Below are 24,555 nucleotides of genomic sequence, written 5' to 3' on the forward strand. Positions count from 1 at the left end.
CCCCGAGTCCCTGAGCTGTACGAACCCGGCTGGCAGTGAACAACCCTCACTCGAGGTGCTGCACACCGCAGACACAGAATGACCCCCTGAGAGCGTCAGGCCAGTGTTTTCCCAAACCTTTTTTTTTTAAATTTAGCTGTTAAAAGACAAAAGGGGGAATAGGGAGAGGAGTTCATCCCACTAAGTATATTTCTTGGTTGCTGAGAGACTTCAAATCTCCCTAATGAATAAACACAGCGCACTTAATTTTGTTTATGAAAACAGACTTATTGTGATGGCAAAAAGCATGAGTCAGTGCCCTGGGTGAGGGGAGAGCAGCAGCTGGAGACACTCACCGAGAAGCAACGCCTCGGAAACCAGAGCAGCTCTCCTCTCCACCAGTGCCAAGAGATGCAATTTCTCCTCTAACACACACCACCAGCACACAGGGAGTGTGAGAAGGCTTCCTCATGACCTGGCAGTTGGCTGCTGAGCAAATATTGCCATGGAAAGCTGCGGATCTGTGAAGGAGCAGCAGACACTGCACACCCTGAGCCCAGCTCAGCCCAGCCCCAGGATGCTCCTGCTGGAGCTGGGCCGAGCCTGGCCTGGATTTGGGCTCCTGGGTAACAACCAGAGCTGCTGCTGGTCCCTCACTGAAACCCAGCAGAGTCACAGGGGAAGGCGAAGATCTGAGCCCCTCAAGGAGGAGGAATTGCTGACTCCACAAAGCATATTCCCCATTCATCCCTGCATCCCCTCTGATGCATTTGGCATTTATTTTGCTTGGAGAAAATGAGCCAAGAGGGATCTGAACCTCTTCCCGTGGCTTCCTGGCCTGGTGAAGGTCCTGAGGCTTCACATAAGCAGGAGCAGCAGGAGCATTATTTCCTTTAACTGATTTTACTGTCCAAGAAATGTCTCACCATTGGACTCCCTTCCCACACGTCCTGTCCTCCAAAGGGGACTCCAGTGTCTGAGGAGCCCTGAGCTGTCACTGTGACATGTCACCGGCCACCAGCACCCTGCAGAGCCAGGCTGGCAGATCTTCCTCTGCTCCTCAGCACATCTTCATAAATAACCCCAGCCCTGCCTCACACCATGGGTCTGCTGTTCCCCTTCCTCAGCTTCACTGCTGTAAATCTGCCCTGGCTGCACGAGGGATGAAGGATCCTGAATAAGGACCCTCCCAGCCAACTCTCCCTGGACAGAGCCCCTTTGTGTGCTGGGGGGTAACACACAGGGCTCTGTTCAAACAGAACAGGCCAGACACAAGTTCAACGCTTTTCCTTCCTTCCTTAAAAAAGAATTAAAGAAAGGAACCCATTTTCGGAAGGCCAAGCATGGAGGCAGGAAAGAAATTCCAACTAAAAACCTTAAATTGCAATTAAGAACCCTAAATTTCAATTAAGAACCTTAAAAAGCTAAAATTGCTCATCTTACATTGGTACTGCCCCCACGTACACCACAGGAGACAGGCCAAGCTATCCCAGCTCCCTAAAAATGCCCCACAAAGAGACTGAAACAAGTAGAGATGTAAAATTCTGTGTGTTCCACTTTCCACGAAAGGCAGAGAAAAACCTGTCCCTGGAGTTACAATCTTTGATGGCAAAAAGACAATGAGCCAGAAAGGAATTAGAGATTTTAGCTTGGGCTGTCAATTATTAAAGGACCTTTCAAGCTTTTGCCATACAGCAGAAAGAAGTGTGGGCTCCTGGAGGCTGGGCTTTGCTCTACAAGCACACAGTCATTATTTTCAGATATTTAAGCCACTTCTCTAACAAGTCAAACTATTGCTTGTCACACCTGCCGGCAGAGCAAGGCTGGGGCTCGTGGATTTTCATCACTAAAGCCTGCACCTGTAGCCAAAAAATCACCAGCTATAGAATAATAATCATATAACAAAAAGGAGTGTAACTTCTGCAGACTGAAAGATCACATTTATCCAATGGAGAGAAGGTGTCTGGGATCCCAGGAAGCACCCAGGGCTGTGTGGGTGCAGGGTGTGTAATACACAGGGTGACCAAGGGGGATTTTCACACTGATTTGCACTAACTCACATTAAAGTACAGGTACAAAGCACTGAGGTGTGACTGGGAATGGTTCACAGTGCGACTGCTGTGCTCCATGGGCTGGTTTTACCTTTTATGTTATTTCTTTGTCAGTGTGATTGATGCCCCCTGCCTCCCCCAGCCAGGGCTCCCCACACTCAGAGGAAGCTGTTGTTCCAGGGGTGATTGGTTCAGCAATTTCCAGCAGTACCTGTATGCTCCACTTGAAGAATGACTCTCAAATGGTGTGACATATCAAATGAAGCCTTGGCTAAATAAAGGCCAGCAAGCAATAGCAGAAGTCCTTCAGTGGCCTGTGTTAGTTACAGGCCAGTGCTTTCTGTTACTGCAGTCACAGAGAAATTGCCATAAAAGAATGAAAACCTCTGTGATCCAAGACCTTCTGTTCTTTTTCTTTTTGGTACCAGACTTGTCCCCTAAAGCTTAAGATGGTTGAATCATAGATGGATCGTTTTCCCGCTCCTTTGAAGTTCCTGATTAAACAGTGATTTTTCATGGATCTTCAGTACAAAGCCAATTCCTCATCTGCCACAACAGCACAAATGGAAGAGGATGTGACACCAGTCTGAACAAAGTGCCAGAAGTTTCATATAAAACCTGTGACCTCCTCTGGTTCTCACAGAAGTCAAACTTCTCAGGTTCCCTGGCTCCAGAAGATGGACAAGAGGCACCCCGCCCCCAGCAGCATCCCTGGTGCCGTGAGGACCATTGGATTTCCCATTTTGCTGTGCTCTGTGTTCCCCTGGTACAGGAAGGTCTTGGGCCTGCTTAACATATAGATACTGCTACAAACAAATAATGGAGAACAATAATTTCCCCGTAAGATGCATATGAAATACTCTATATCCAAAAGTACTTATAATTCAGGGGGAAAAATGTATTAAAAACCAATTTTGTGGTACTGAAGCTGGCTCAACCAGCCCCTTTAAAACAAACAAAAAACCTCCCCGAGCACTGTAGATTAGTTGGCTTTTCACCAACCAACTCTGATTGAAAATCAAACGCAGATGTGGGGAGAGGAGCAGCAGTTCCAGCTCTCCCAGCAGCCGCCTGTTGCTGGCACGCTCCCGAAACTCTCCCAGCAAACTGGTACCGGCTGGGCCCCACGGAGCCGGCGTGGCAATTCCACAGCCAGGGCCTTGCTGCTGTCCCTGCTCACACAAACAGAGCTCGCTGCAGCTCACAGAGCAGGATTAAGGCAAAGGACTCACATGGGAAAGCTCAGTTTCCTTACATCCGAGGGGTCTGCATGCAGCTCAGCGTGAGGAGCCACGAAATTCATCCCTGCCTTGTCCTGGAGGATGGGGAGAGTCTTCCTGCACAGGGCAGAGGGGCTCCATCACCCCATAGTGGAGTCAGCAACCAGAGAATTGCAACAGGCTGGGCAAGGCAAGAGCACTGAGCAGCTTTAAACTCCTTTTAAAAAGAACTGAAGAAGAAAGAGAGAGTGTGATGATAAAAGAGGTTTTGTGCTGTGCTGGCAGAGGAGCAGAATTGATGATGTGATGAGTCAGTTCCCTCTCCAGCATTAACAACCCTCAACATCCCTCTTCCAAAAGCAGCCTCTGTTTGAGGTCCCTGGCTCCAACATCATCCTTGGGACAAGGATCTGTCTTCTCTCAAACTTGACTCTTCTTTTGGGGGAAGAGAAAACCACCATGGCACCACGACAAATGGTTCCAGGGCTGAGGAGCTGCCTGAGAGCTGCCTGGCCTCTGGGCAAGAGAGAACATTTTGTGTCAAAATACATCTCATGTGAATGATCCTATTTACGGCACAAATTTCAGCCTATTCTAGATTGTCCTACCCAGAAATATTAGGAGAATTAACCTTGAAAAATTAAAATCAGATCCATTTCCACATGCAGAGCTGAACTTCGCAGGATTCTCTTTTTTTTGGAAGTTCATACCACTGGGTACACTCCCCTGCACTCCCCGCCTTGTGCAGGTTGCCTGCAGTGCCTATCACACCAATGACACTTTGTCTCTTGGCAAAAGATGTGCAAAATGAGACTTGACTCAGAGACCTGCTCACCAACAGCAGCAAAAATTCCCCTTGAAATGTCCCACAAAAGCAGAGTGAGGAGGTAACCCTGTCTCTCAATGAATTCTCTTTGGAGAGTGAGAACTTGGAATATCTCTGCAATATTGGGCAGCAGTGTGTGAGCCTGTAATAACAGAGCCTCAGAAGCATTCATTTTATTCATTTTGTCCTTTTCTCTATAACAAAACAATCTGAGAATGACAATGCCACTAAAGCAGAGAAGGTGGAAATAAGATCCTTTCAAAGAAACCATTCACCACCATGGCCATAGATAGAAGATCAGCTCTGCTTCATGACTCATCTCTGAATCTATAACTATTTAAGTACTCAAGTACTTTGAATTTTATGTGGTCACAATAAATAGCAACAGGCAATTGAATTCACATCCTCAATGTGCAATACTTGCTTAAGGGAAGCTCTCCACCTCACCATCTGCTCTCTCTTCCCCCTTTCTCTTATTCCTGCATCTTCTTAGATTTCTACCTCCTTTTCCTCCCAAGAGAGCACAGAACCCTGAAAAGCACTCCCCACATTGCCAAACCATTTTGAAAGAAACAAGGAAATAGTCCATGAATTTTTACAGGAGCAGCTTTCATACTCTTTACACTCTTTCACCTGCACTCCTGCAGACTCTTTTCACCTGCAGACTCTGGGCACTGCAGGCAGGATCTCAGTGCAGTACAGTCCACATTGGTCCTTCTTCCAGCAAGGAACATGCTGGCTTCACTCAGTAACAACAATAAATAATAATAAATAAATAAGTAATAAAAATAACTGCTCTAACATTGCACAATAAGCACAATCCATGCTGGAAGATGGAACCCCTGCACGCACAGCCCTGCGTTTGTCTCATGGAGCCCAGCCTGGCTCTGCACAAAGACACCCATTTTGCTCCAACCCTTCCCTCAAGACAGAGCTGGAGCTGGACTTAAGCCCAGCAGAGCTTTCATGGGAACCAGCTGCTCACGGGCAGTCTGGGCTGGAAATGGACTTGGACACACAGTCCGTTAATGGCTCAGCACATCCCAAAACCTGGGGAATGTGGCTCTCCTGGGCCTGATGGCTGCTGACCCTGAAACCTAAGGAACAACCATGATTTCAGTGGCAAGAACTTCAGCAGAGCCACCAGCTACTCCAGAGCTGGGTCTTCAGCCTTTCTCTTGTTGCCAGAAAGGGCTTTAGTGCTAAACCCAAAGCCTCCCAGGTCCTTTGGTGTGGAGCTCTCTCTGCACTGGGCCTGCCCGAGCCAGGAACCACTTGCCAGCTCCTCCTGCACGGCTGGGGCCCCACCCAGGACACTGAGGTCCTTTTCTGCAGCATCCACCAGTTCTTACTTGTTTTCTTCAGGACTCTGGGTACCCATTAAGTTCCACATCTCCACCATTTCCCTCCCACGTGTCCAAGTGTGCCTCCAGATGGAAGCACCTGCAGCATTCCCGATCCCGAGGCCACTGTGGGAGAACGTGTGTGGGAATTTGGATCAGACAGGGGCTGTTGCAGCATTAGGCCTTACCAGTCACAACCACCCGGGTTCCATTCCTACCTCAGAGAGGGACACAACGTGCACGTTGTTCCCTGTGCTGTTCTCCAAGGGATTCGGGACATCTGCAGTGCATTACAGCCTTCTCAAAGAAATGTTGTCTACATTAAGTACAAGTATTTAATTAGCACTTCATTTAGAGCATGTGGTACAGCTCACAGCTCCAATTTGGGCCAGAGATGATTTTCAGGGGTGGGTGGAAGCAGGGGGTGATGCCAGGAGAGCAGAGCAGCTCCCAGCAGCCGCTCACAGCCCACAGAGTCCGCAGGGAACCTGCCCGACCTGGAACCGGAGAGCAAACACAACTCACAGGAACCACTGGTACCAGTGTCATGTAGGAGAGGACATCCCTTCCCTGTTTGCCACCTGTGGGTACCCCCAGGCCCGTGGGAGGAGGCTGTTCCCGTTCCTGAGGTCCGGGGAGCTGGAAGCTGTTCCGTCCATCCCTGCCCGGACACGCGGCAGGGCCCCGAGCCCAGTCCTGCCTCGCCCCGGGGAAGCCCCGATGATTCAGACACCCCTGTGAGTCACCCTCCCTCCATCCCCCCTCTCTCCATCTCCGGGGAGAGGCTGATGAGCTGCTGGCCAAGGCCAGCACCATTCGGGCTGTGCAGTGTCCCGAGCCCAGCAGGAGCTCCCCTCCCAGGCACACAGGTTCCCTGCTCTCCCCAAATCCCACCTGCACCGCCTGCTCCGAAGCATTCTAAAACAAACTCTCCAGTAACATTCAGTGGAACTTGCCCATGGTTCTATTGGTTCCTCAAGGACTGGGAGATTCCAGTGTCCGTATTGGCCTAAATATTCCCCCTTGGAAGGAGAGCCAAAGCCTCAAATGTGAGTTTCTTGCCAAGGCTGAGAGCAAGTCAAAAGGCATCTCACAGACAGACGAGCAGAATCACTGCCCCAGAGCTGCTGCAGGGATCCAGCTCTGTGTTTCATACCTCGCAAGCTGAAGTCCTGATCTGGCCAACCTTGGATTTTTGCATCTGTTTGAATCCCCAAATCCAGCTACTTTTGTAGTACCTACAAAAAATACAAACAAACAAATATCCCTTAGTACATACAGCAAATACACTGTAGTATTATCAGAATAAATCTCTACCAGACAGACCAAGAAGCTGTGGTTTTGTGGGATTTTATACACAAATGCACACACATCTATCTACTCATGTACATAGAGATCTATAAATACAGCTATTTGTATATATATGATAAAACCTCTTCCTTGGCAGTACCTAAAACTGCCATTAAAGCCAACATGACTGGGGGGGATAGACACATAAAATCACTGATTGTCACTTTTCTGGTTTATGTGCAGTGTCTCCACACTTTCCATACTGCAGCCATATCCTGTGCTATCTCTTTGCAAGAGTTCTCCCTGCTGCAAGGGGCACCAGGAATCTATTTTTCACATTTCATTCTGTTAGCATATTTCTTGCAAGTGTCATACTCCACCAGAATACAGCCATTATCATCCAGTTATCACTGGGGACAGCAAAGGACACAGTTCAGGGACAAACAGCACTGCTGTCGTTTGATGTGAGAGACTCACACACAAAATTTAAATGTTACGTGGATAGAAGGCATTGCACATCTCTGGAGCAGATTTCTGAATGCCAAATACTGTCCTGTCACTCCTAGCCCTTGTAAACAGTCTCTTTCCGTCTTTTCTGTGAGCTCCCTTCAGGTACTGGAAGGTCACAGCTGGGTCACCCCAGAGCTTCTCCTCTCCAGGCTGAGCAATCCCAGTTCTCCAGGACAGCTCTCCTGGGGTCTTGTTGAAAATTAAAAGGTTGGTCCCAGTTTGACAAAATGCAAATGCAAAAGACACTTGTCCTGCTCTCTGCAGTGACTGTGATACGTGTCTGCCACAGTAAGAGCAGCTGGAAAAGGCTGAATTTGCTCTTTAGCATGACCTAATTCACACTGTGTGCACGCTCTGGGGAGCAGCGCGGCTGCTCGGCTCCAGCTCGCAGGGCTGGGAGCTGGGGCTGAGCCTCAGCAGATGCAGGAGCAGCACTTCAGCACTGAGCACCTCTGGCTGCTCCCTTGCAACTGCAGGACACGGGGGAGCTGAGTGTTGGGGAGAGGCAGCACATGGAGCCTCTTCTGGGGGAAGCAAAGATGAGGAGAGTGAAAGGAAGGAGCAGGGGTCTCATGGGGAAGAAACTCTGATTTACATTGTCCAAAGGAATAGAAACAGGACATAATGAGGAGACAGGAAAGACATCTTGGGCTTTGATTCTGCTGGCTCCCCTTCTCCTCTCTGCATATTCCCTGGAAGTTTTCCTTGTGGCACAAACTGCTTCATGTGCATCTTGTTTACTTTTGGCCTGGATCACTTCCTTTGGAGCCAGCCCAGCCCCTGTTGGGAACATCAGATAAATCTGGATTCATTTGAAACTCCCTTTTGGAAGAGGCAGGGTTGTCCTTGTCAACATGTCAAATTAGGAATGCTCCATTTGGTTTAATGGGGCTGGCTTTTGGTTTAATCCAAAAGACTCCATAAACTTCCATTGTAATTTATGCTTAGAGTCTTCGGAACTCAGATTCTCCCCTCCTTTCCTTTCTGTGTTTTTTGGAGGTAGTGGCTCCCTTTTTGAGTTGTGTTCCTTTGCTGTACATCAGATCAATTGTATCCACCAGAGAGGCTCCATTTATTATTCTGGTGTAAGGAAGGGTTCTTATCAATCTGAAAACAATACAATTTTTATGATCTGCAATGTTTAGAAATGCATCAAAGAATGAAGGGAAACCAAGGAAAAGAATATTACAGAAGGGTACCTGAAATCACTGCAGCATCGAGTGGGATCAGACTGATTTCTCCTAACACAGACTTCCCAGCTGTTGCTGGCAAGTGAATTCAGACACAATGGAACAGCAGCTTCTGAAAAGTCTCTGTAGTTGTTACTTTGCTGCTCTCTTACTTCATGGCTGGATGAACTCCCCCACTCCTAAAGGAGATAAACAGGACAGTAAAAGGCATCTGTTACATTAGTAATTGTAGAGTTCTCTGAGGTATCTCTTTATGGCAGGCAAAGTGTTCTAAATACTGAATGAATCAGAGAGGTTCTTGGAGTTTTGAGAGGATGGATAGCTGTGAACTTAGTGCTGAGCTGGCACTCAGGACATCTAGGTTTAAATCCCATCTCTGGCATCTCCAGCATCTGGCACCCACACATCTATTGTGTGACTTTGAATGAGTAACTGCCTGCCATTCCCAGCCCATGGAACAGGGATAATGACACTTCCTCACGCTCCCCTTTGGTCTGTCTGATCCACTTAGGTGAAAAATTAATCAGCTCAGAGCCTGTCTTTCCACAGCCACTGGAGCTGGTCAGCCTGGCACTCAGAGTCAGCCAGGTTTGGCCAACAGAAAGTTTTTCAGAGATGGTTCAACCCTTTTGGAGAAGCTCAAAGGTTGGAAGGGACCTCGTTCCAACCCCTTGCCATGACAGATCCACTATCCCAGATGGCTCCAAGCCCTGTCCAACCTGGCCTCGGACTCTTCCAGGGATGGGGCAGAAACGATGCTGAGAAAGCTCAGCACACTGAGGAAAACATTCCCCCATAACCCTCAGAGCTGGCACAAATAGAGCTGTCAGACATTTTTAATATTTCTCAGCTATTTAAAATGTGAATATTCATCATTCTTGCAAACCAGAGCCTAATTAGATTCATAAATTATTGCTTCAATGTAGAGCAGAACAGCACCTTGTGTTCTGAAGCTCATTTCACCCAGAGGAGCCCCAGTTACACCTCGTGTGTCCCTGAGCACAGCTATGAGGCACCAAGCACAACACAGGTCTGTTTGAATAGATCTGCTCAACACAGGGCAAAACGACAGGGTTTAGTTCCACAAAGTAATAATTAAAAATGAACAGTTCTACTGTAGGTGTCAAAGTACTGGGCCTACTACATCCCATTATAAATAACAGTAACAATGGTATTAATAATAACTTGAACATCGTAAGTTTTCCTCAATAGAAAAATCTAGAAATCAAAAAGACATTGTTTGTATTTGGATTTTCATTAGATAAAAGACTTCCCATTTTAGCCTGGTTTTGGTATAAAAAATAGCACCAGGGTAAGAACCAAACTCTAAATCTGTTCTATTTGTGTTAACAACAGTTCTAATTTCAGACTGCCTCTTTCCTGAACTACATTTTTCTGTATTTCCTTTCGAGAGTTTTCCAAGATCATAGCCTTGAATCCAAAACTTTTACCATTTCTTTGTAAGTCCAGCATCAAATCTCAAGGATCATATTATTTCCTGGAATTTAAGTGTCTCTACAATAGATCAAATACATATTTAAGAAAAAGCTCTTCAGATTATTTAAAATGCATGTTTCTTTTAAGAATATGCAAAGTTAAAGAGGAAATCTGAAATAATAACAACTTAGAGTGAGGCATAAATTAAACACCAGCTATTTCAAATTTTATATAAACTATTATATATTCTCAAATAGTGCATCACTGCTGCTGATATTGTAGAGAAAGTCGAGGGAGTAATTCTGCAAGAAGCTGGACAGTCAAATGAGTAGATGAGCTTTACTTGGAGTAGGAACAGGGAGAAAAGCAAATTCAGTGTATTTGAGTTTCAGTACATCTGTGCTCAATGAGAGGTCCTTCAGCACTGAGAAACCAGTAAGGAGCTGAAAAAGGAAGAAAACTTCTCTTCTTCTTCCCATTTATCCACACAAATGAGGTGTGAGAGGCTGAGTCCTGTGAGCTCCAAACCTCTGACAGACACTTTGATGAGAAACAAGCACTTGGGTTTACTGACTTTTGGGAAAACTTTCCTTAGTCCATAAAAGCCTAATTTTAATTGTAACCCGTGCCTGTGTGAGCTTATGGCTTCTCTTCCTGATGCATCCAAAGCATTTCAAGACAGCTTTTAACTAATAATTTTAAGCTGCTGTTTTTATGGCTTTTAAATTGAATTTCAGGAAACTGCTTTTGAATAAAACCCGAAAGTGAAATCAGGTGTCCCGTAAATAACAGATGCTTGTCAGCATTTCTAACCCAATAAAAATAGAAAACCTGCTCATCTGAATGAATGCCTTCTGATTTACAGAATGGATTGAACATTTATCTATCAGGTCACTCTGAGAGCGGACTTTATAGAGCAAAATAAATCCAACACATAAAAGTCAACATTTACTAAGAAAGTATTTTAAAAGAGCAAATGCAAAACAGCTTTAAATCTGTTCTTCTCCTCTAACGTTTCTGACTGTCGATACAGATCATGACTTTTAGTTGTCATTTAAATAACTTCAGTCAATTCCCCTCAGACATTTCCCTTTCCCTGAAGCAAACAGGGCAGAGGCTGCTAAACCGCTGCTGCAGCACAGCTGGCAGGGCTCCGTGCTGGGGTGGAGGACGGCTGGAATTCTATCACTTATTTCTGTTTCTCCGCAGCTCAGGAAGTGGAGAATACAGTGCAGAAAATGCCATTTTCCTTCGCAGCCACGAGAGGGGAGCCTTTTCCTTCTGTAACTTAGGGAAAGTCTCAAACTGCTCAGCACATGGAAAGCACTGGGAGAGGGAAAGTCAGCTCCTTGGATTTAGCAGGGAAGTTTGGCATCACTTCAAAGTCAGTAAATACATACATCCAGTCAATTAAAAGCAATCCAGCCAGCTTATAACCACACTAATTATTTATGTGTGTGTGCTGAAGACTCTTTGTTCCAGGGCTTTGACATGAAATATGAATTTATATAGGAGCCCTCCGTGCTTCTCCTCCCTCACACGAGGCCTGAGTGGAACCAGGATTGATTCCCTGGAGAATCCCGGGGCTTCTGCTGAAAGGCCACAGAGTCCCAAGTCAAACCTCCAGCCACAAAGGACAGGCTGGCTGTAGGCTGGGAGCTCATTAATTGTGGGCTCAAATGTCATGCCTGCTATTAAGGCTCAGCGGTGTATTGTGATGTTCTCGTTTACGTGGCCAGGTTCCTTATCTGGTGATGAGATTTGCACCTGCAGGACGAGCAGGGGTTTTGCTCTTGCTGGGGGTTAATGAGTCAGGGCCAGATCTGCACCCAGCAGGTGAGAGAAATCCCTGTGTTGGCTCAGGGGGCTTGGACCAGGCCTCCACTGGCCACCAGCACAGGGAGACTCCCGGAGCAAAGCCCCAGCACCACTGGAGGGGCCTTGGGGCTGTTTCTGGGGGCATTAACCAGCACACCCCTGTCCTGGACCCCCAAAGGATGCTGAGGTGGCTCTCTGGAGAGGAGCTGGGTGGCAAAGGAAGGCTGATGTCCAACACCAAACACGCGGTGCTCTCCTCCACTCCCCGCTCTCTCCTGAAGCTGCGGACTCAGCAGCTCCGTTACTGTAACATTTGATAAGCTCAGTAAAAAATCAGAGCACCCTCAGTCCCAGAAGGGACACAGTGGGATTTTCACCTCTGGCTCTGCTTTGAGCAAGGCTGTTATCCCCAGAGCACAGATCCAGCACCACAAGGGTCTCCACAAAAGCCTGAATGAAGCTGGGCGAGGTTTCGGGTGGTGCTGCCAGGGCTGGCTGATCCAGGGCCCGTTCCCTGCTCACACACACTTGCTGCAGAGCCCCAGGCACGGCTGCTGTGGCGGTGAAACAGATGAGATCTCGAGTTTTCACTGGCTCAAAGTTCAGGAGCATAAATCCTGCGCGTTTGTCGCGGCCAGCACCAGCTCAGCTGCTCCGCTGCTTTCCCAGCCCTCGCTGGGACTCGTGTGGTCCCCTCACCACGGCAGCGTTTTCACGGAACACACAGAGGCACATCCCGGCTGTCACTGCACGTGTACAACCCTCGGTGGGGTACAATCCAAGGCCCTGGGGAGCAGGAGACAAGCGCTGGTTCTGGGTTCTCAGAATTCACGGATTAAAGCTCACCCAAGGGAAGGAGCACTTCTTACTGTCAACATATTTTGTTTTGAGAGGAGAAACTGCATGTAATAAAAAATCTTCGCTTGAAATAGGTCCTTAGAAGAGCAAAATAATTGAGATCATGCTCTTTATTTATCACCAGAAAGGGATGAGGTTTTAAAGCTGTTTTGTTCTTCTTTACAGTTGCTGTCAATTCTGACCTTTCCATGTAACTCATCAGCAGTCTCTTATTTCTCCTTCTTTAAATAAAAGGAAAGAAGTAATGAATTTTAACAAAGACTTCTTATGCCTCAGCTGTTCTCAGAAGTCTGAGTTAAAGTAGCACTAAGAAAACCCAAAGAGCTTCAAACTGCTTGAAAAAAAGTTCTCACCCTCACCATCGATCAGCCTTTATGTGCACAGTATTTCTTGCTTCATTACCCACAGGTTCTCCAGTCATCTGGGTAGAAAGGACCTGATATAAAAGTAAAACAGAAAATGAAAGAATTCAATACGTTAAAATGTTTGAGGCTCCTTTAAACAAGTGTCATGAAGTACTAATGACATAAAAAATTTCGCACACTTTTCACACCTTGTGGAGTTTCTCTCACCCGGAGAAATGCCTTTGCTGGGAATGACTGAACCTCTTCTCTTTTCAGTCCATTTTCAGTCCTTTTTCCCGGGACAAAGGCTCAGGCAGACGGAGGCGTTGTTATGTCCCACCCCACGGGCAGAGGCTGTGACTCGCCGCTGTGTTGCCCTTGGAAAGGCAGGGAGGGGAGGGTGCCCTCAGCACAAACCGAGGTGCCAGGGGCTCCGGAGAGCTGAGTGCCCGGCAGCAGCAGGTACAGGCACTGCTCACTCACGGTTCTATTTCATTTGTCCTCAAGACACTTGGCCCTATTTATTCGAGCAGGTAACCAGGCCAGCAGCTGGTGTGGCAGAATCTCCCTAATTCACCTCTTTTGGTCCATTTCCATATATTTAAATTTCCATGATAAACTGGGTAGACACTGAAAACTTTATGTTTGTTTCTCCTACCCAAGCAAAGCAACCTCAGAACTTCAGTTTGTATAAATACCCACAAGCAAAGCCACCTGTCCTTCTTTGGTCACCTCAAGAAAAAAACATCCCATTAAGGGCTCTGGTTTGTCACTTTTACTATCAGGTCAGAAAATCCTGTTTCTAACAGTATTTCACTGTATTTACCAGTTTCTGCCTGCAGCTCTAACTGGAACCAGGCACAAAATACACAAAACTCTTTGACACTTGCAGAGATTTGTGGGGTGGGAGAAACTGCCCACCCTCGGAGAGAAACAAAGGAAATCTCATTAATATCCATGTTTGCAGGGAGGCAGAGGATTCTGTTTCTTTGGATTTAGTCATTAATCTGTTTTTATTACTTTCATTAGTATTGTCATCCATGCTTCTGCTACTTTATACTTTACCAAGTTGATTAATGCTAAAGATTAAAATGCAGCTGCCTAAAACATCCTACCAGGATTCAAGCTGAAAACCTCCAGAATTCTAGAAATAAAGTTTTATGAAAGAACCAGCTCTGAAAGAACTGGTTGAGAAACTTTCTTGGCTGTCAGGAGCAGATCTTCAGCAAGGTCTGGGATCTCATCTCATTCTGAGGCAGATTAGGAAAAACAAAGAAAAAACAGATCTCCTTTTCTGCTCAAAAAACCCCTCAAAACTGTTTTAATAACATTTGCAATGTCCCAGAGTTGGAGATCTCCCTGCAATGAATGGTAAGGCTGCAGATATTTTGGGGCTTCTGAAAGCTTCTAAAACCACAGGTTTATAATCTTACTTAATACTGAAATCTCAGCCTTCAGAGATCAAAAATGGCGAGAGGAGTGGTTAAATGAGGATAAACCTCTATGCTGCACTTAAAAACCAGTTGTTCACCTGGGAAGAGCCAGAAGAGAATTTATGAGGCTGCTCTGGAAGAATTCACCAGGTGTTTGAGCTGTTACTGAAACACAAAAACCCTGAGCTGTGATGGGGGAAAGAAGAAGAAGAAAATCAAAAATTCTGGGGGGAGTGCTAAATGCATAAATTGGTATATTTGTACCTATTTCCATTCTTCTCATATTTCTGAATTCATTTGGTCTTCATTAAAATATAATGGCAGCCTCAGAGGGAGCTGCAGAGCATTTCAGGCCATGGCACAGAGCAGAATCATGGAATGGTTGGGGCTGGAAGGCACATTAAACATCATCCAGTGCCACCCCTGCCATGGCAGGGACACCTCCCACTATCCCAGGCTGCTCCAAGCCCCAGTGTCCAGCCTGGCCTTGGGCACTGCCAGGGATCCAGGGGCAGCCACAGCTGCTCTGGGCACCCTGTGCCAGGGCCTGCCCACCCTCTCAGGGAACAATTCCTTCCCAATCTCTGAACTAAACCTCCTCTCTGTCACACTGAAGCCATTCCCCTTGTCCTGTCACTGTGTTTCCTTAGTTTATAATTCCAAGCACGTTGGAGGGGCAGGGAGCTGTGGGTGGACTCGGGAGCCCGGCTGGCAGCGGGGCCTCTTCATTAGGAGAAGAGGGATGTGTAACGTCTCAGAGTACTTAACTCCAATTAACTGATTAGCTGGAGGTAAAATCCGAGCAAACACAAGGCTGTTTGACGTCTGGAAGTCAGAGACTGCCAGCTGTCTCTGTTTGGAGTACAGAGACCGTCTGGGCTTTCATTTTGGTGTTGAATTTGGGATGGCTGAGGGGGAGCTCCTGTGCTCAGCCTGGCCAGGGCACCGCGTGCTCTGGAGCGGGGCCAGGGAAGCTGCTGCACAAAGTGGCAGCAGATCTGAGGTGCCAAATCCCCACCTTGGGGTGCCCTGTGTGCCATGGGGGGTACGTGACTCCAGGGAGAAGAGCTGGAAAAGGAAAACACGTGGCTGTTGGTGATAACTGATAGCGAGGGGTCGCTCTGGCAGGTAACTGATAACAATAAAAACACCACCAGCTCCCTGCTCAGAGATGAGGCTTTTCATCCACAGCTCCAACAGCTCCATACACTGCTCCCAATTATTACGGGTATTTTCAAGCAGTAGGACAATTTCACAGCTCCATGGAGTAATGTGCCTGTCAGGCTGCCAGCAGCAGAGTTAAAGGCAAAGCCCCAGCCTGGCACCAGCACACCACTGCCCTCCTTTGTGGGATGGGCTCCCAGCCACGGTCCCCCTGCGAGGGCACACCTGGCCTGCCTGGTGCTGCTCCTGGCAGTGGTTTTCCTCCTCTCCCTCCTTTTTACCTTCCCCTCTTGCTGCTCCCCAGGTTATAGGGTTGACACAACGATCTCAGAGTTCTTTTCCTATCGATGGTGGGAAGCAGTCGGTGAGTTTGGGGTGGGGCAGCCAGGCGAGCCCACGCCTGCCCAGGGGAGGCAGGAGCTGGGGGTCCCCAGGAGCTTCAGCCCAGGGCTCAGCAGGGAGAGGTGGGGACAGGGCTGGCAGCAAGGGACAGTGACAGGCACCAGGGACTGTCACCTCTTGCCCAGGATCCGAGGGAAGACGTGGCTGCCTGCCATGGGAGCTCTGCTCTCAGAGCTCAGCATCGCACCTGAGCAGTGTTTTGAGCGGAGAGCCTGAGCCTGTCAGCACACAGAGCACTCCAAGGGCTCAGGAGCTGCCAAGAGCTTTCCTTCCCCTCACTGGCTCCTCTCAGGCTCCGCTGTGATCTGTGTCCTGCAGGAGGTTTGCAGCTGTTCTGATTAAATACTTAAACTCTCCATGTCTGCACCAGACCCGAGGCCTTGGCTGAGGCTGGGACTGTCAATTCTGATTCCTACATTTTTAAATTAAATTTACTGTCTTGTTTCACTGCTTTACCTCATATGACATTTTTGCTTTTCTTTCCCAGGGTTCTTTTAACAGCACTATTGATTCAAATGGATGCAATAAATAGTTTTCAAAGGAACATGTTCCTGTTTAAGATCAAATCAGAGCTCTGAGCCAAGTAAATTGTCTTAAAAGGTGTGCTTAGGATCAGTGGAGAAAAGTTTCTCTATTGGATCAGATTCTGATCACAGATTTAATGAGACTTGCATGGTTTGAGACAGTACAAATCTGGCCTTTAATATTTACAGTTCTCCAATAAATCTTAGCAATTAGTTTTTAAATAGCAGCAGCAATATGCACACTATTACTTACTGTGAAAGCTTCAAACATTTAACATAGGATAGTTTCCCTATAAAAATAACTTTTAAACTTTGATAGACAAAGACATAAATAAAACACTAAAAATACCTTTCTGCAGAGAACATAAATGTTATTTATCCTGAGCCATCCTTTGTTCAAACCACATCATGTCCACATGCTTCAAAGTCAGGCAATTTCCATAGGTATTTCAAGGTTATATACAGGCTACATTAGATTGCCAGGTTGACAGGGATACAAGATGACCCTGTTGTAGAAAAAAGGCCAGAAGAGAGCCTATCCTGCCTCTAAGCAAATCATTTATACCAGGCAACACCCACTGCAGCGATGCAGCAAACACTGCTGGCAGGGAAAGGGACAACAATCCCAGGAAGATAAACAATTTCCAAAACATCCTGCTTAGTTGGGAAGCAAACCCATTCAGAGCTCAGAAAATGATGTTCTGACAACAGATGCAAACCTGTGAAACAGGGGCACTGCAAACTCACAAAGTGCTCTCGTGTTTCAATACCCTGTGCCAGGACAGCTCCTCGTTTTCCCTGACAGTCCCCAGAGGAAAGGCTTCTGAAGAGGCCAAGTCAGGGTTCAGAAAAACTGGTTTCAGAACATTCTTGTTGGCCAAAGTCATTAAACTTGCAAAAACCTGCCAGCACAGCCTCTGTCAAACAGTTCCAGTAGCACTTCCTTCACTAAATACCTCTTCAAGCACAAAATCATGTTCATTACACCCCTCTCATCCCACACCAGGCTGGCACTGCAGTCACTCGGTGCAGTATTCCAGAATTAGGAAGCTGATCTGCTGCCAGCTGAAAGTACCCGGGAAGGCAGGTGTGTCAGACCTGTGTAACACATTTTCCTCTGTGCTAATGCTCCTGCAGCCTGGGAATCCCCCAGTCCCTCCTGGACAGGGACACAGAGCTCTCTGTCTGCCACCTGCTTATCAAACAACCAGGATTTAGGGAAATCTCACTCACAAAAAGCGCTGCTGCTCCAAGATTCCAGTGGCAGGAAGGTGCCCAGAAGGAGGAATTTGATTTCCTAATTCAAAGAAAAAGCTTCTTAACAACTGCATTCCAGCTCAGACCAGAAGCCATTGGTAACCCGGCCCACACTGATTCACTGCCTTTGGGGCTGTCCCTGCAGGGAGCACAACACGCTGACTTGGGGCTGAAAATATAAACACCTTTATTTTTCATCTGAAGGAGACAGAGGTTAAAGGGTGTTTGGAGAAAATATTCTCCTCTGCACTGGCAATGCAGTTCCCTGGCACACTGATACAGGGAGGGACAGGCAGAGTGGGATGCAGGGAGATCATTCTCCTTCCCCAGGCCTGCTTCACGCCCACCCCAGGGTGGCTGAATTACAAAACCTCCCATCCGTTATAAATTTCTAGCTCCTGGTTTCTCTGTGCCTCTCTGTAGTGCACAGGAGCATTTTAATGTGTGCAATCCTTAAATGTCAGTGTAATGGGAAGCAGATGAGTCTTTTATGACAGCAATTTTTCTTTCGTTTTTCCTGCTAAAACTATGCAGCGGGAATAAAAAAAGATTTAGATGGTGAAAAGTGTGGTTTAGATCAGACATCACAACAGTTCTGGCTTTAGCCACATCAGGCACATCAGTGCATTAAGGCATCAGCCTCCTTCCAGAGTGCTCTGATGCAAACTGAACTCATGGAGCTGAATGAGAATTCCTCGTTAGTGCTGCCCAGCCCTTCTGCTAATCAGGCTTTGTTATGGACTCAATTTTGGGCGGCTGTAGCTGCCTCAGCTCTCCTGGGCACTGCACGGGACACCAGAGCTGAGGGACAGTGCCTCCCCAGACAGCAGCACATCCCAGGCTGCAGCAGTGGGGAGGAAAAGCCATTTTTATCCTGTTCCTCCTCCTACCTCGCTTCCAGAATTTTGTACGTGGCACTTGCAGAGCCTGCAGAAGGAGGCAGGGATTTAATGAGCATTTGAAAGTTAAATAATTTGTAGATGTGACTGTTCTGAAGCCTCTGTTTGCAGAGAGCCAAAAAAAAGCGATGTCTCTGTACACAGAGGAAGTTGAACCACTCTACACTTACCCAAAAATCTCTTCAGAAAGTCCTGGAAATGCCAATTGAACCAGACAGGCACCAGTTTGGGAAGGTCGCAGACTCAGGACATGTTCTTGTTACAGCTGCTGAAGGATGGAGATACCTGAAATCAACTGATACCAACTCCCTCCTGCACGAGTACATGAAATGGATTTTCTTTGTACCCTTTTGAAAACAACTTTTCGAACATTTATCACACTGTTATTCAGCTGCATCATAGTAAAGCCTTTAGGTGTTTCTCCTGTCAGGCTGAGGCAGCACAGAGCTCACACTTTAAAGCAAAATTATAAGTGATAGCATTAAAAGGAATAAACCCACAGAAGTAGTAGGGAAAAAAACAGGCAACATTTCAGCAGGCCATGCTGACTTGTGAGATCACCTGGGACGCTTTTCTTCTGCCTGGACTAAGGACCCACTCCTCTGGTGGAGAGGGGAACAACTCCCTGTGCTGAGGGCCACTGAAGAGAGTTCCAGCTGCACCTTTCTGCCCATCTCAGCAGGTGAGCTGCAGAAGGTGGAGCTGGCACCATTTCAGCACCTAAACTCCCATCCCTCTTTCAAAAGTTCATGAAATGTGCCTTGAACAGTAACATTCCTTATCAGGAAAAGTGAGAACTGGCTCCTAAATCCTCAGTAACCTTTTCAAATTCAACTCTCAGACTAAGACAAAAGAGCCCCCAGGTGTCTGCCCTGATGGGCTCTCAGGGATTCCCAGCTGCTGAACACCAGCTCAGGCTCCAGAGCAAGGCTGCTTTGGCCAAGGACCACGAGCTCAGGCTGGATCTGAGCTTGGGGATATTGAACATCCATTAGAGCCAGACCCAACCTGGTAATGAGCTGCTCGGGCCTCGCCCTCCTGGGGCTCCTCTGGCTTTGATCAAAGGATCCCAGACTGGTGTCCGGGAGATGTCTGATCTGAGCAACAGAGGCAGCCAAAGTGTGTCTCCCAAACCTGCCGCTGGGGAGAAGCATCTCCCCAGGATTCACAGGGACACCTGCAATCCCACAGGAGGGCTGGGCTAAGTGCTCGGACCAGGTCACACCCACAGCTGCTCTTTGGGCAAGAAACCACCCACAAAGGGCTCCTGCTCCAGATTTCGTCTCTGCCACACCAACACTGCGTGCAGACGGATCCATAAACGCCTAGACAATACCACCTTCAGGTTTTCAACATGTCTGAAATAAAAGCAGCAGGATCAGGATTTGATCCCGGGTTTCCATCCTGACTTTTCTCCCACGCTCACCTGAGATTTTGCCACACAGTTCAGTTTTGTTTCCAAGGCTCGCTGCCTTTCCAGCAGCAAAATGGTCCAATAATTATCCTTAACTTTTCTACATGCCCAGAAAGAAATTGATCATGAAATTACAACTTTAGAGAAGGAGCAGACAGGAGCTGCTTCGTGCATGCACTGCACGAGGGAGAACCTGCTCAGAGCCTCAGCCTGGCAAAAACACTCCCTTTCTTATGCTCTGTCTACCCAAGAGAGCTCATGAACCACTTTAGGTGTTGGTTTAACCCCTCAGGTAATCTCTAAAGTAGTTGTAATTAAAAATCTGCCTAGAACTGAACAAATCAGCATCAATCCTTCAGACTCTGAGGGAGAACAGGACTCCTCTATGGCTTGATAATTTGAAGATGGCTGAAAAAGAAAAGTCCCAAAGTTGAATAGAAGATCTGTTCAACATAGCATATTTTTAATTTACCCTGCCTTGTTTGTGACTAAGATCTTCACAGTGCTGAGCCACCTAAGCTGCAGCATTAGTCACATGCACAATTGGAACAAAGCAGCAAACAGTTCAAATTAATTCTGTATAAAGCCAGAACAAATTGTATCATTTGCAATGCAAATATGATTTCAAGCTTCATTAACATCTTCTTTAGGGTCTGGTGCCTCAGTAGTAGGATAGAGTGATGCCTCCCCAGCTCCAAGACATGTGCCAAGCACCCCGCCACCCCTTAGTTCCTTCTGCCAGGGAAGGAAACAGAGGAACACAACAAGCAACAAAAGCCACCAGTGGTAACAGAACTTGCTTTGCTTCAGTTTGAAAGGTTAACTTTCATTTTAGTGGAATAAATTCCTGGTGCACCCAAACACTGCCATTTCTTCTGCCTTTGCTTAAATAACTTCAGATCACAGCAGTGAACAGGGGTGAGAATGGGAATTAATTTTCTCAAAAACAACCAGACCCCATGAGTTTCCTTTTACTCTCACGACTGCAAATGAAATCAGATTGTGAGATAAAACCTTTGTACAAATGGAGATGTGAGATAGGAACTCCAGGATTCTGCTTCCTCCTGTGCATCCCTGGTGCTTCCAGCAGAATCCAACTCCTGCTCCATGGTGTGGGAGAGCAGCAGGGAACGGGCAGTTATGGAACACCCAAATTCTATGGCAGGGTCGTCTGGACAGGTCCAGCCCTCTCAGAGCACACAGGTGGCTCCATGGGAGGTCACTGCTGGCTGTGTGATGTTTAAAACTGAGTAATTACATTTAATGGAAGATATGGGAACAAACACTGATGGACAGTTTGGAAACACAGCATTAGAGAGATTTAAAGGCTGCTTGCAGAGGAAGTTCCACTGGTTGAGTTGGTTTGTGGATTCTGGCTGATGCAATTACACCAGAGCAGCTTTTCACAAGGGTGACTGATGTATAAACTCTGTGTAACAGGGATATTCTCATGCAGTTTTTACACTTTTTAAACTTTGTGCGCTTTTATTTGCATAACTGGAGAAGCCTTCCCTTGCAAGCAAACCCCAGGGGAGGCTGAGTGGGGTCTGGGAATGCCAGATTTTGATGGAGTGGCCACGAGGGGTCCTGCTCAACTCAAAATGCTCTGAACCTCTCTCAGCTAAATGTGACAAAATGCAAATGAAAACATGCACACAGGCTGGGTACATAGATGCACACGCTAAATTTAGGGAATGCAAATACTCATCTGATTCATCTGCCCGGTGAGTGCCAGTGCAGGGATAAATCAGTTAATTGGCTCAGGCCACAGCAGCCCTGGGTCAGCCCAAACACCGACCGTGCCCAGCCACAGCAGCTGGGGCACAGCTGAGCAAACACCCTGATCCAAGCAGGCTCTGCGCTGCCGAGACAAAGCTGAATTCCTGCTGTGTTCTGCCTTCACCGGACTCTTCCCTGGGTTCGTGGCATGCTCTGAAGGTGCAGCCAGGGCTGGGAGAGCCCCTCTGGCAGCCGAGAGCTCCGAGCCTCTGTCGGGAGCCAGGCTCTGCCAGCACAGAGGGCACAGACCCGGCCCTGCTGGCAGTGCCAGGGGACCTGGAGGCAGCAGAACGGTGCCAGCAGGTGCCCAGCTAAGGCAGAAGGCACCTGCACGGAGGCACCTGCAGCGGGGCTGAAGCTCTGCAGTGAAACATTGGTTGCACAGCCCACCAGGAGCACTTCTGGGAGAACAAAATCCTGAATGGGGAAATAAACCCCAAGTTATACGCACAGATAAACATACACCTTTTCATGTGTCGGACTTGGAGCAGCAGGGCTGGAGTTCAGCCACTTTGGGAGCTGATGTGTCCCCTTTAGCCCTCTGCTTTTCCAAAAAGTGACCCACGGTTTGTTTTCTCACAGCGAAAGCTGTCAAAACCCAAGCAGGTTGTGGGGGGATGAGTGGCAGAGCCCCGGGTGTGAGGGCGCTGTGAAGGCACAGCAGTCACTCACTGCTCCCTCCCAGCCCACTTGAAATCCTGCTCTGACAGGTAGAGCAGAACAGCCTTACTCAGCTCCTGTTTTGCTCCTTGAGTCATCTCTCTTTATTTTCCTGACAAAAGCAGCTTTTCCACCTTCTCAGCACTGCAGAACCAGCCCAGGGAGCAGATCCCCCTGCGTGCATCACCGAGATGCAGCACAGCTCTCTCTGCCAGAAGCTTCTTCTGAAGAATGGCAGACAAATAAGAACCAGCTGGGAGAAAAATAAAGTCCTGATGTTTCATCTGAGACTCGACCTTTACCTTCTCATTTGAGATGTCTCCTTTAAATCAACATGAGGCCTTCCCAAATGCACACATGCCATTGCTCTAAAAACTTCTATAATCATATCTTGTGAACAAACATGAGTCATGAACAAAACTCTGAAAGCAAAAAAGACTTCAAAATTAATCTACGTAATCATCACATTACCCTCCGTGCTGTCTAAATTCTTCCTATAACTCACTTTGGCATTTTACTGATGAAGATAAGGGACATAAAGAGTCCAAGTGGCCAAGCTGCCTCAGGCTATGGGGAGATTATAGAAGGAGAAAAACAAACCATTACCGAGGGTCAGCTGAAAATGATCCAGTGACCTGTGGGCAGGGAGAGGTGGAGAAAGCAGGGAAAGCAAGGAAAACCTAATCCCTTTTTTTTCACCCAGAAAACGTTTGAAACTGAAGTATCCAGACCCGGGGGCTGCGGGAGGTGGGGCTGTGAGGAATCCAAAGTTCTGCCCCTGCCATTTTCCTGTCATTTATTTGCCCAAGGAAGCCCAGGGTCTGCAGGCAGGAGACAAGGAAAGGATGGGGAATTGTTAATGCTGGAACCACAGCCCCCAGACCTGGCGGTGAGGGGGTGCAAGGCCTGCAGTGAATAGGGGAGAAATCTGACATTCAGGAGATGCTGCTGCAGCACAGACACCTTGCAGTGCTCTTCTGATAGAAACAAGGTCCCTCATCCATCACTTCTGACTTCCAGAAAGTGTCAATGTGAACACTCTCCAATCTCCACGAAGTCCCATGGAAAGAGGTCACCACTTTTTTGTCAGATTATACCTAAAAGGCATTATACATATATTTATTTCCATCTGTTTTATAGCCTTCATCACCATAGTAACTTACCCTCCTGGCAGTGCTGCACGATATCTCCCAGCACTCAGGAGAGGTAAAATAATTTCCCCTTATCGGCACTCAAGGTTACTGCACCATTTTCATGAGTGATTTCAGGAGCACATCCTGGCTTGCCAAATCCCGTGCTGCTGGTGGTGCCTGCTGATTACCTGGGCCTGGGGCAGGGAGAGGGAGCTCTCCTCCAACAGGGCGTCAGAAATGAGGCTGCACTGGAGTGCAGAAAAGAGCACTATTAATCCTTGCATTCAGCTCCCTCTCATGCCAAATCAACTGCTCTGAATATTGGATTCTTTTCTGATGCTTAAACTAAAAAAAAAAAAAGGCAAGATAGAGAATATGAGTCCAAAAAGAGGCTGCAGGCACCAGTTGCTGCATATAATCACTGAAAGCTGTAGCACTGTGAATATATTTCTGATTATGTTTCAGTTTTTCATTATTAAAAATGGGCTGCAGTTGATTCATAGTTTTGCTGCAATCAGCTGAAAGCCAATTACCACCACAGCACAAACCACTTCTGAGGCAGACTCTCAGGCTGCCAGGGAGAAATACCACTGTATTCCCAGAGCACTCCTCCTCCCCAGTGGCAAACAGCACATTTGTTTGGGAATTTTCTACAAGACTTTGTACAGAGGAAAACCTGCATCGTCTGGGCTACTCCATGGAGCTGGATTTTTCCTTCCCAGAGAACCTGGCCCCTGGCCATGGCCCTGTATCCCAGCATCACCAGAGCACTAATCCTTCCCTGGCAGGAGGCAGCTTTTCCTGGGCTCCTGCAGAAACACCCACGGCCCTGCCCACACCTCACTGAGCCAAGTCCTCCTCTCTCCTGCTTTTCTCTCCTCTTTCAAGTCAAACCCGTTCTCACAAGCTCACCAATTTTCATTAGAAACACCGTGGGGTATCAGCAGGGTGGGGAACAACGTTTATATTTTTGCCAGCCGTTCAGCAGGAGCAGCAGGAGCAATAATGGCTTGTCACTCTGCCC

The 24,555-nt window shown here is 47.4% G+C and overlaps 1 long non-coding RNA gene across 5 annotated transcripts in view; it reads right to left on the reverse strand.

Annotated features, from left to right (window-relative positions):
• Nucleotides 1–24,555, reverse strand: part of LOC125334705 — a 97,960-nt gene that overhangs the window by 13,691 nt on the left and 59,714 nt on the right. For all 5 annotated transcript variants that reach the window (XR_007207204.1, XR_007207203.1, XR_007207202.1 and 2 more), the window contains exons 3-5: nt 12,876–12,958; nt 8,419–8,588; nt 6,314–6,657 (exon numbers count right to left, since the gene is read on the reverse strand). This is a non-coding gene — a long non-coding RNA (uncharacterized LOC125334705). The remainder of the gene's footprint in view (nt 1–6,313; nt 6,658–8,418; nt 8,589–12,875; nt 12,959–24,555) is intronic.

The sequence above is a fragment of the Corvus hawaiiensis genome, chromosome 17 (genome assembly GCF_020740725.1).
Source record: "Corvus hawaiiensis isolate bCorHaw1 chromosome 17, bCorHaw1.pri.cur, whole genome shotgun sequence".
Taxonomy (NCBI): Eukaryota; Metazoa; Chordata; class Aves; order Passeriformes; family Corvidae; genus Corvus; species Corvus hawaiiensis.